Genomic DNA, 12,527 nt, shown 5'->3' on the forward strand with positions numbered 1-12,527 from the left:
AAGAAGAGCGCTAATATTTATTGAAGCGACAAATTATGCACCTAAAGCCATTTAGTAGCCAGATGTCGATGTTAAAGCAGCTTGAGCTCTGCTTCTGTTGGCTGCTGCCTTTCACGAAACAGCAGCATTCCTCCACATTTTCGATTCAGTGTCCATGAGCGGGCAGTCTTAATGAAACCGTTGATGAGTAAAGTTCTGAACTTCCTTGTGGAATGTTAGTGGCTATGAATGAAATGGAAACGGTGAACTCGGTTACCTGGCCTACTTGGTGTTATTCAACAAGTGAGTAAAGAGAACTGGTATTTGACTAATGAGGAAGTAGAATAGATAAACACCTTTAAGAAAAAAGGTATGAATGCATGGTATTGAGTGATGGAAACGCATGGTTATGATTTTGATTAAATAAGTCAGTTAAACCTTGGCCATTCCCGAAGATTGCTTAAAATGTTTCAAAGGGTATAGGGGTTTGAAAATCCCATTTTCAGGGAAAATATTTCTTACATTATCGCAAGCTTGGATCTTCCAGTTTGGGGATGTAGGAACGACCCAATCTCTTTTTGGTACCATTGAGAATGGTAGAGACATTAACGTAAGTTCAAAAAAATCTTGGGGGAGGGACACAGTGAATTTGTAAATGTAGGACGGATGCAAATTTTTCTTTTCCCGATCTTTTCAACAAAAAAGTATTTTTGATCACTCCCCCCCCAAAAAAAATGAAGGTACTTGCCAAATATCTTTGGGGAGCACACGCACCACAACCAATTCAAGCCACTATTCTGAGGCCAAGGGATTAATATTTCAAATGGTTCGTGGTAACGATATGTAGTAAGGAGTGACCCGGCTCAATAGTAACCAAAACTAAAAAACGGAATTAATTATCAAAATATTATGGGTACTCAATTACAATTGATTAAAGAAATCGTCGTTAGCACATAGTTTTGGTCGTTCATGCCACTTTGTAACCAAGGCACAACCCAACCCTATTTTCGTTGCCACCTATGCATCTCTTGCATGGTACTAAAGATACGTACTAAAGGTACTAAAAATCCAGTTGTATCTATTTATGGAAATATAGAGGGGCAAAATCTAATATTCCCCTTCTAAGAGAGGGTTTAATTTTTTTCTGTTTTCCAATTTAAATATAGAAAAATGATTTTTTTTTTGAAATACCGTAAAAAAAGGCATTTTTCAAAATCTAGGAGGGGAAAATCTAGAGACGAAACAATGCCCCTACCCGCTCCAGTATACACCCCTGATAAAACAAAACTCACATGAAACCAACTTGCCGTTGAGACTACTAAGCAACTTGACGTTGAGGGATAGTACCGGGAGCGTGGTGACAAAGCCATCATATTGCAGTGTTTTCAAAGATATTTGATTATTAAAGCAAGTCTGATTTCTAACAACGATATCTACTAAGCTTCGTACTTTTGGTTTTATTTTTTAAGATACTTGAATTGTTGTAATCCCTTGTTAAAATATATACACAACAATTTTGCAAATACCAGCCATTGGGCCCCGTCACTTGGCACACTGCAGGCCTCTATATATGGATTAATTTAAAAAACTTTTTCCGACAGTTTTTCAAAGAAAAGTAAAGAGCTCCATTAAGCCAAGAATGAGCAAAAATAAAGTCACATAATCTTCCAAGCGTAAAACTATCATAAATCACTGTCAATAAATAAATGAAACTTAAAACGAACATAAATTATAATAAATAGCTGAGTCAAACTCAAAACCAGCAAAAATTAACCTGAGTAGGGTATATAACCCCTAATCCCTTCTCAAGACCAGAACACAATTTGCATTTTACTGAAAAAAAAAGAACAAACAAACAAATGACCGTAGATTGTCAGTTTAGTTGACATAATACAGACATTTCTTCCTTAAGATTTTGATAATTATTCACTTATGAAAGTAAGAAAGGTGAAAACATTTCAAACGTGTTTTGTTTTCAGTAAAGCGCAAATTGTGCTCTGGTCTTGAGAGGGCATAGGGGCTATCAACCCTACTGTGGCACTTTTCTATCACTTGCCTTTTAGGCAAAGTGAGTGAGGTCGTGCAAAATGACTAATCACTACTTGCCTTTGCAAGCAAATATTTGCTGATCCGCATTGGTTGAGAACCCATTTTGACGTCACTTGGCTAACCTCGTCTGGGAAAAGATACATAGACGTGGCTCAACTAGCCAAAGTACAATTCTGTATCATTATTAGTTAAATTGTCGGTAGAAAAGTGCAGCGCAAAGCTATTCATGTCATTACTAAACAAAAGGCTACTGTTGGTTTAAGTTAACTTCAGGTAAAAATGCTAATTTGAAAAGTAAAGATTAAAATGACTAAGAAAAAAAAGATATTATTGTTGGCTTTTCTCCGTAATAGGCGTAATTAGTCAAGAGTGCCTCTTGTTTGTTTTTTAGACATTTTCTTTTAAGTTACTTGAATCCATGTCTGCACATAGGTCTGAAGCTTCAGAGAAACAATGAGATTTTTGGGGGGGAGGGGGTGAGAAAAGCGAGAAATGTTATTGTGAAGTGAAAATGTTTCTCTTTGGAGGTAGAGGCATCATTTATTGGAAATTAGAGAGGGAAATTTTCGAAATATAGGGGGGAATTTTTTACTTTTCTAATTTGTTTCCAAAAACAGTACCAAAAAAGCTATTTTTAAATGAAAATGCTATAAAAAGGTATTTATCCAAACCTGAGGGAAGGGGGTTGATCCCCTGCTCCCCATTGGACGTCACTATTCAGAGGAGAAATGAGCTTCGATGAAAAATTCTGCTGAAACTTTTCACATCCCGTGTGACATAAGTTATTTTTTCAAGACACCTCATAACAGTGTTTCACGATCAAGGGCACGCCTACCACCAGGGGTATGATAAGAGTTTGTTGGGTGTACGTATTGCATCAGGGTTCGGTGGAAGTATGCACTGCACCATATAAGGAGCAGGCCCTGGGTCGTGGAACCACATCTTATATAACTACACATACGGTGCAGTATGCATTGCACCGTACAAGGAACAGGCTCTGGGTTGTAGAACCACATCTTACATAACAACCGTAGAGCGAAAATATTACGAATTCTCTTCTCAGCACAAAGAGTGGGACTCTTCTGACTCTTTTCTACACCCTTTTGACTCTTTGAGTCAAATAAAGATCATTCATAATATACCTTTTACTTATGTTTTACTTGGAATCATTTTTATTTTCTTTTATAAAAAATATTTATTTTCCCCATTATTAAAAAAGTTCCTTTTTTCATGAGGAATGCCCCAGCATTACAAAAAGTAAAAAAAGGCGTAATAATAAAGAATTAATTTCAATGTAATAATTTTAGTAATAAAAAGTAAAGGAAAAATGATTTTCCTTGCTTTTCAACCCAGGGGACAATAAGATTCCTTAATAGGGTTTTAAGCCATGGTAATCCTAATGATGACTTTTAATTTTAATCTGACCTGTTTTCAAAACAATTAATTTTGGGTTACTATTGACCGATACTCATCCTTTACTAGGTTGCAACTACTGCTTCGGCCACCGTTCAACTAAATTTACTTATATAAAACGCATTATTTTGAGAATTTGACCGAATTCGAAGATAAGAATTTAAACCGAAATTTGTTCAGGTGGAAGGGATGAGGTTTGAAAACCGGAAAAACAGTGGACTAACTGGACCGTAAGGACGGTGGAGAGGAGGGGGAGGCCATTTTGCCCTGTATAATATCACTGTTATTTGTAATGATGGTAAGAGGTTCGTAAATCCTTCTTGAAGAAAATTCCAATTAAATTTACCTTACAAGATTTTAAAAAACAAAAAATAACAAAGTGAATATAAGGATCTCAATCCCGATTTTTTCTAAGGTGTGACAAAGGTGTTATGGAACAGCCATTTTGTTCAGCAGGCTAACATTGTAATTTTTTTGTGATGCTTGAAATCCGATGAACGAACTTTTAAAAGTAAAAGGCTATATTACAGAGGGACGAAACTAGACTAAATAAAAGTACAAAAGGAATACAAGAAGTACACATTAAAAAACATACACACAAATATATAAAAAGGAAGAATACAACTTACAAAGAGGAGAAAAATAGAGATGATACTGCTGAAAATAACAATCCTACCTGGGGTTTTTGCCTCTAACGGAAGTAACAATTTTTTAAACTGACTAGTCAATCAATTTTCATCATTCTAAGCATTTTTTTTTATGATACTATTGCCTGTAAGGTAATGTCCTGGGCCTCATTAGGCTAATATATAAATTTAATGACTAAATGCCACCAATCTTCATGTTACCCCTCTTTGTTACCTTCGCACAATTAAAAAAAGGACGTCTGTACTACCCTTTTATCTTTCTTGTCAAAATGACATTAATCATCAGAAAAGTAAACTTGAAAATTTATGATCTTGTAGATAAACTCTACGGGTTTTCATCCTTTTTAATTATCACTTAAATAGGGTTTTTCAGACCTGGTTTCTCTTCTTATTCTTCCGTTTCACGCGGTTTAGAATAAAAAAAGCTACTTTTGTAGCTTGTGAATTGAATTATTTTGAATTATTCTGAATTATTGAATTATCTGAATTATTGAATTATTTGAATGATAATAATTATTTGAATTATTTGTACCTTGTGAATTGAATTAACAGTTTTAGCTTTGGAACCCTTTAAAATTCTCAATTGTTTTTTTTCAAGGGGGGGGGGGGGCGGCATGCGCCACAAGCTTCCACAAATAGGGTGCCCCAGTCTGTTTTTTCTTCAATTTACAATTTAAAAATCTTAAACCAAACGGGCCAACCATAACAGAGCCAAAGAAGAAAGTCTTGGAAACAGCGGGTCTATGACCAGTATCCTGTATACGGCAAGGTATCTAAAAAGGAAAGGAATGTAGACCAAAACGAACTTTAAAAATAAGGTATCTAAAAACAAAATTGAATAAAAAGAAGAAATAGAAAAAAACAAGCATGGAGTAGCTATTGTATATGTGGTTTGATTCTTCTTTTCATTCTCTTAATTTTCGATCAAAGAATAGAAAAAATAGAATCAGGAATTCGAGGAACAACTTTAAACTTGACAAAGGAAAATAAACCCAAGAAATTAAGTAGAATTAAGGAAAAACAAAACTATCCCTTGGAAAAAAATCAAACCAGATAAATGACAGAACAAAAAGCAAGCCAAATAAATAAAAGACAAAATGAATGAAAATAAATAAATTTTATTCAGTCAATTTTCTGGTGCCGTATAGTTACATCGAAAAGTTAGTTTTTTCACTTTTTTTTTTTTTTTTACACTCGTCTTTTTACTTCCATTTTTAAGTGCGGAGGACGACTTAGCAAAGGTCTTTGCCGAAATATTTACCTTGGCTTTTCGTTGCTTTTTTTTCTAATGGACAAAATTCGCCCTCGTTCGGTTTCTTAATTTTTTTTTTCCTTTTTTTTGAAGGTCATGAATGGCCAGTGTTTTCTCAAAACGTAATTATGCGTGGTAAACCCTCATAATCGCGTTTCTTTTAGCGCCAATTTACATTTGTTGCAATTGTAGATGTAAAATACCAGGTTTCTGTTGTAGTCACTAATAAAGTATCTATCTGTCTAAACCCCCTTAACCTTCGACACGTAATCTTGCGAAATACTTAGAGTAAACACGCGTACCAAGCACACACACTGGGCTTAGTAGCCGAGTCCCCACCACCAGCCACGTACGAGACCCCCCACCTCACGCACCAGACACGCACATCGAGGCAGTCATCCAGGTCTGTCCCCCACCACCTTCGATACAAATCTTGTAAAAGCGTCTCATGCGTACTTTCAGTTCTATAGTTAAGAATCCACTTTTCAATTCATTTCAATCAAAGTGTAAGGAATAGAAATATTTGCAGTTCGAATAATACCTATTCTTTTACAATTCCAACATGTATGCATAAAATTTATAGGACTGTCGCTAAATCAAAATATACATTTACAATTTATTGCAGTATTAGTTTTTATTTTTGATTTAATAGAATGTCGGCTTCTGCGGTCAAACAAAAATACAAAGAATCGTTAACAAAAAAGGGTGCTAAAGCAAGCTACAGCGCGTCAATAGCGTGTTAATTTGATACTAGGAAAACCAACTTATACTGCTGTTTTAGCTGTAGTAATAAATTGAAGGATTATGGCTTAACGTATCAAGGATGAATTTGAAATTTTTCTTGTGGGTGTGAATTTCGAAACTTAAAAACTTCTGCAAATATACCAAACTTGGAAATTACAAACCCTAAATATTCACTGAGGAGATTTCTACTTTCAATTTTGGTAAGAACACGCCGAGGGGTTTGGAACTCCCTCTCCTCTGGTGTGTAACCTGGAGTATCTATGATACAATGTATTACACCTTTCTGCTGCGAGTTGCACGCGCCACCTTGTATAGACGATGTTTTCTTAAGTTGTCCGCTTCTGCAAACAAAAGAATAGATAAAACACCCTCGGCCTTTCAAAGTGTCGCGAAGGTATCTAACTACTATGCAACAGGGGTGACATGTCTTAATTTTTGTAATTTGGCTATTGTTTTGTGTATTTTTTTGTAATTACTCACTTATTAAATTGTTGTATTCTTTTACTTTAATTGCCATACTTTTTCTATTGCCTTTAGAAAATTTTTTGTTTCTGAGCTTCTTTAAATTATAAAAAAACAGCAAGTTCTTCTCAACTGAAAGTAAGGAGCAGCATTACAACTTGAAGCGATAAGTATATGGAGGTTGCCTCCTTCTCGACACCTTCTTCTTCGCACTAAAGTTTTTCGGGGCTTTGGAAAAAATTCGCTTATTGTTCTAATTGAATAACCCTAGTGTTTCAGTAGTTTTTTTAAATAAAAAATATTAAATTTTAGCGTAAAGAGTGAGGTTTTGATTAGGGCCCCCCCACACCATATACGTAATAATTTCTGGTCGTTTTAAGTTTTAATGTTGCTCCATACTTTCAGTTCAGAAAAATTGTTTTTTTTTTTTTTTTCCGCTCGTTTTTTAAATAATACCAGGAAATTATTATCCTCTTATGAATTATCCTCTGGATAATTCAATCCTGGCAAAAATTTACCCCGGGCAATTATCTTTAACATCCCCACGCATAAAATTGAACCGGTAAAGAGAAAACAAAAGAAATTTTGTATAGGAATTCTGCAATAATTTACCCAGTGTAAAATTTCCCCTGAAAAGTTCACCCCCAGTAAACTTCCCTCTCCATGGAAAATGCTCCTTTTGAAAAATCCTCCCAGCAAAGAATTAATCCTCCCGTCCCCACTCCAGAAAATGCATAAATACTTCCCGATACATATACTATACGTAAAAATGGGTAAATTTTATAACTTAAAAACCTTTCTTCGAGGGCTGTAGGGGATCATTTTATCTCCAAATACTAATTATTTTGAGATAGCAAAATAGCTATCTCAATATTTTGGTTGGACTATTTCGGGAAAAGTGGCATAAGAGGGGGTCTAATTACCTTCATTTTTTTGTCGCTTAAAACCGGCACTAGAACTTTTTGTTGCTGTTAGAATGAGCCCTTTCCTGACGTTTTAGGCCAACGGGGTCGATGCGATCATCCCTGGGAAAAAACAACAAATAAACACGCATCCGTGATTTTTCTTCTGGCAAAAACAACAAAATTCCATTTTTTGCAGATATGAGCTTGAAACCTCTACAGAACGGTTCTTTGATACGCTGAATCTGATAGTCTGATTTTCATTACAATACTATGCCTTTTAGGGGGCCTTCCCCCTTTTTTTGAAAATCAGACAAATTTTCTCAGGCTCTTAGCTTTTGATGGGTAAGAATGAAACTTAATGAAACTTGTATATTTGGAATTAGCATAATAAGCCAATTATTTTTATATATCTATTGGTATTTTCTATTATAGAGCTTCTGTTACTATTGAATGGGTCGTTCCTTGCTTACAGTTCCTTACCACCAACTGTTTGATTACCCATCAAAATCCAAACAGAGATAATTGAAAAATTGACCTTTTTTCTGCGTTACTAAAAGTATTGTATTCAGAAAACTTTAAATTTTCATGAAATGCAGTCAAAAAATAGAAATGGTTTTTCAACTAAAGCAATGAACAAGTTAAAAACTTAAAACGAATATAAATTACTCTGTATATAAGGGGGACTGCCCCTTCTCAACACTTTATTCACTCAACAAAAGCTTTTTAGTGCTTTGAAAAATCTCTTTTTGCCGGTTGCAAATTTTCTTTAAGAAATTTAGACAAAAAATAAACTTCGTAGTAAAGAGTAAGGAGCTAAGGAACAGACAGCCCCCTTCATACAAAGAATAATCCGTTCAAATCTGTTCCTTGCTTTCAGTTATAAAGCTCCTTTTTTTTATTTAATTTCTGATCATTTGTCAAATCATGCCCAGGCCTAACCGAGATACAGGCTAATTTGAGGCACCGGTCCTTTAAATCCCTTGTTAATTGCTTTTACAATGTATAAACCAATCATTGTACGTTTGATTAATACAGCCCTACGTTTAAATTTGCAATTTTCGATAAAATTTGAATATACTTAAAAAACTGGCGGAGAATAGTAATTTTGGTAAAAATTCCTTGTTAATATTACTACTAAAGAATTTTTGTCGGATGAAAAGGAGTATTATTGTTAGTATAGATGGAAATTCTGTGAGACTTATGATCTTCTACATAACTGAAGCCATCACAACCTCTACAAAAGGATTTTCTTATCGATGAATACATAACATACATTTCTTTAAATACATTGAATACATTTAAAATACATTTCTTTAAATAAATTCATATAAATAGAAAAAGAAAAATGTTACCATTTAAAATTGCTGAAAACTAAGTTCCTAGCGGTATTTGCCACCCCAAAGAAATTTCCTGGCGGGATTGATGATGGCTTGTTTTGCCTTTTTCATCTCTGTGCTGGTAGATAAACATTTTAGCTGTACAGAGACACATTTTAATTAATTCCTTCTCTCGCCCCTACCTTTTTCAACATTTAACTGAAGCCTCATGAAGAGCATGTAGTTTTTCCATTAAAATGAATTTGTTTAGGAATCAACTCTACCCCCACTTAAACAAGGATTCAACCCCCTACTCATTATAGCTGATACACAATTACAGATAACCAAACGTAGCCTAATTTCATTACAAATAAAGCCAATCAACTTGGTTGAATCCAGTACTGCCATTACGTCTTTTGCAATTGGGAAGCCTAAACTATAGTTACTGATACTTTTGAATCAATTAGCTTCTCAGAATTTTAAACGGATTGCGAGTTCGTCCTTTTTAGGGTAAATTCGTAGTTTGGTGCCCTAAAATGGCTGATAACAAGACTTTGCCCTAGCTCAATCTGTATTGTCACTCAAAAAGAGCTTTAAATTTACGTTTGAATGAGCTCCCTCCCAATTATCTTGGACCTTCGGTTTGATACAATCACCTGAGAAAAACAAAACCATGCATCGACGATGTTTCTTCTGAAAAAAAGCGAAATTCCGCATTTTGAAGATTGGAGCTTGAAACCTCTATGGTAGGGTTCTCTGATATGGTGTAAACTTTGACCAGTGTTTACATACAGTAATGGTTATTGGGAAGTTTACAGACGTTTTCAGGGGGGATTTTGGTTTTTGGGGGTGGGGTTGAGGGGAGGGGCTATGTTGGAGGATATTTCCTTGGAGGAATATGTCATGGGGGAGGAGAAACTCAATGAAAATGGCGTGTGATTTTCTAGCATTACTATAAAAAAAAACAATGAAAAAATAAACATGAAAAAGTTTGTTCAATTGAAAGTAAGGACTAGCATTAAAACTTAAAAAGAACAGAGAGTATTACGCATATGAGGGATTCTAAAATACTTTAGTATAAAGAGCGAGGTATTTAGGAGGCGATAAATACCTCGCTCTTTATGCTAAAGTATTTTTAGTGATTTTAACTATTTATTCTATGGCCTTTCTGATTCAGGGGTCATTCTTAAAGAATTGGGACAAAACTTAAGATTTAGTGTAAAGAGTGAGTTGACAAACCCCCTCATATACATAATAAAAATATAAGAATATAAACGTTTGTTACGTAACTTAATTCTTAAGTTACGTATATTTTTTAATAATAAAAACTTTCGTTAAAAATTTAAAGTTTCAGTTGCCTTTTTAAGTAACCGAAAAATTCGAGCGCAACTAGGCCTCCTTCCCCATCCCTTATTTCTCAAAATCGTCTGATCAAAACTAATAGAAAGCCATTTAGCCAAAACAAGGATTAATATGCAAATTTCATTTTAATAGTTCATCTGTGGAGAGCCAAAATCAAGCATGTATTAATTCAAAAACGTCCAGAAATTAAATAAAAAAAACTAGTTTTTTTTAACTGAAAGTAAGGAGCGACATTAAAACTTAAAACGAACGGAAATTACTGTCGCTCCTTACTTTCATTTAAAAAAAAACTAATTTTTTTATTTAACTGTATGTTTAGAATCAGTTTAAAAAGCCAATACTGCCCGTATGGCAACTGCCATGAGAATTTCATTGTTATTATTGGTGAATATTGGTCCAAGTCACTTTTGACTTCCAGTTTTATGTCACAAACTATTTTATAAGATTCTCTTGTGACGAAATTTTTTTTGAACCTGTTCATTTTATTTAGTTGAATAGGACGATAAAAGAAAGAGGGTCAATTTGACAGCTGGATAGTTAAGTTTAAATTTTGTTTTTCTTCTGTTATTCTATATTTTTTTTTAAATATATTCCTTGTCACCCAACCACCACTGCTATTTTGGCGTCTCCCCCTCTGCCCTCTGGAAAATTTTCCGGTTTACCTAGTGGTAGATACAGAGCAGGCTTACTTGGACCCCCCCCACCTCCTCTTGACTTCTGGTGAAGGTATCTACTTATATTTGTCACATCTGATGTAGGGCAAAATAGGTTATCCAATTCTAGCCTAGAAATCGAGCAAAATATATATATAATATGCTTTAGTTTAAACTACCACAATGTTGGTAGTTCTCCTTTTCACTAGTCTTTACATGCTTCTAGCCGTAATCTAAGCCTCCTCTATAAACTCCGTTCCCTGTCCTAGCAAGGATAATTTATTCTCACCAAATCTGATGAAAACTCAAATTTGTATTTACTGTAACATGACTTTCTACGTCATCCATAATACGTCACTGTAACATGACTTTCTACGTCATCAATAATTCTATGCTTTTCTAGCTTACATAGTGCTCACGTATCCAAAGGAGAGACTAGTTGACCCTTCCCATTTGACTTGGGCTCAGTTTTCTAGCTATATATGTAATACAGCAAGGATAATCCAATTCAAGACTACAGGGGGGTTACCCAACGCCAAATTTGCAAAAAAAAAACCTCTTTTGGGATTTTCATAAAAAGATTGTACTCCTAGGTTTTCTAAAATACCTGATTTTATCTTCATTAACCAACCCCCCCCCCCACTTACATTTTATTAATTGACATTCCGGCAAAAAGGATAATATAATTCTAGTCTAAAAACAGAACAAAATTTACATAATATCTACTAGTTTTAAAAGACCAGGATTTTCCCATCGCAATATGTCTTTTTTTTATATACTCCTGCCTTTAATATAAACCCCCCTAAGCTTTGTTTAAAATGGAAGATAACCTCATCTAAAGGACTAAACATGCAAGGAGATTAATTGCCTAAATTATGCCCGAAGAGTGGTCAAAGGGCGCGCTGGTCTAAGATGCAGATTTTCACATAACTGCCTAGAAGCACTCTGGTCCACAGTTAAACTAATTAAATACTTGTATTAATGTTAAAGGTTAAAACCCAACGGTGAAAAGGGAATTGTGAACTGCAATTTTATGTCTGTGTAATTGTCCGTATACCATTTTGATCAGATCGCTAAGAATACAGTTGTACATTCTAGCGCTTTCTTATATGGTATCTACATGTATAACAGTTATTAGGTACATTTGATTCATGAGGAATACAATTTGCCAAGTCCGGCGATATGAAAAAAAATTCTCTTTAAACTACACAAATTTTAAAACTGTGCTTTAAAATATATTAAGATCGAAATATTTAAATTAGGGAATAAAGTTAAAATCAATGAATAAATAGTTAATAAAACAAAAATAAGAAAATAAAATAGGATTGAAATATTTAAAATTAAACCAAAACATCTATTTGTCTTTATACATCAACACAAATACACTTTAATCTAAACATTAAAATCGTTTATTCTTGTTAGAAATAATCATACAGTTTAATATAAACGATTTACTATATTTTAGGATCTTAGTTACAACTATTTGTACTTTTAAATCATTAATCCGATTATCCCATAAAGGGGTAGGAACGGATTGTGAGGATGGATTTAAAATATATTCCAACTTTATAAAAGGTGGTAAATAGTGAAGTTTTGAACAGATTGGGGTATTAATATCAGATCAATCCTTGAAATCAATATGTCGTGTGGGCGTAATTTAAATTCTCTCTGCCTCTCTCTCTCTCTCTCTCTCTCTCTCTCTCTCTCTCTCTTCCTTTGGAGAATTCTTCCTCCTTGGCGAATTT

At 34.3% G+C, this 12,527-nt stretch overlaps 1 protein-coding gene across 1 annotated transcript in view; it reads left to right on the forward strand.

Annotated features, from left to right (window-relative positions):
- Positions 1 to 12,527, forward strand: part of LOC136039133 (polycomb protein Scm-like) — a 155,367-nt gene that overhangs the window by 114,533 nt on the left and 28,307 nt on the right. The gene's annotated exons all lie outside the window — the stretch shown is intronic.

This window comes from Artemia franciscana, chromosome 19, assembly GCF_032884065.1.
Source record: "Artemia franciscana chromosome 19, ASM3288406v1, whole genome shotgun sequence".
Lineage (NCBI taxonomy): Eukaryota > Metazoa > Arthropoda > Branchiopoda > Anostraca > Artemiidae > Artemia > Artemia franciscana.